Source organism: Lytechinus pictus, chromosome 5 (genome assembly GCF_037042905.1).
Source record: "Lytechinus pictus isolate F3 Inbred chromosome 5, Lp3.0, whole genome shotgun sequence".
Taxonomy (NCBI): Eukaryota; Metazoa; Echinodermata; class Echinoidea; order Temnopleuroida; family Toxopneustidae; genus Lytechinus; species Lytechinus pictus.
The window spans coordinates 5,984,734-5,985,000 of record NC_087249.1 but is presented as its reverse complement, the minus strand read 5'-3'; positions in this window follow the sequence as shown (position 1 = coordinate 5,985,000).

Below are 267 nucleotides of genomic sequence, written 5' to 3'. Positions count from 1 at the left end.
ACTTCAGAATACAGGCCAATGAATCTTTGCCACTACATGTGTTTTTGTTTGCCTAAGGCTTGTTGTCTTGTTGTCATTTATTGAGAATTCACCTCTACCCCTCCCTTCAAAATTCTGGATCCGCTTATCGTTTGGAATGAGGGTCCCTGTTTGAAAAAGAAAAAAATGTTTCCATGTCAGATGTCTGCTACGCCAGACTATTTTCTAATAATCATATGCATCACAGCATGCGCATGCGCACCGCATTATTTGCTCAAATATTACCAT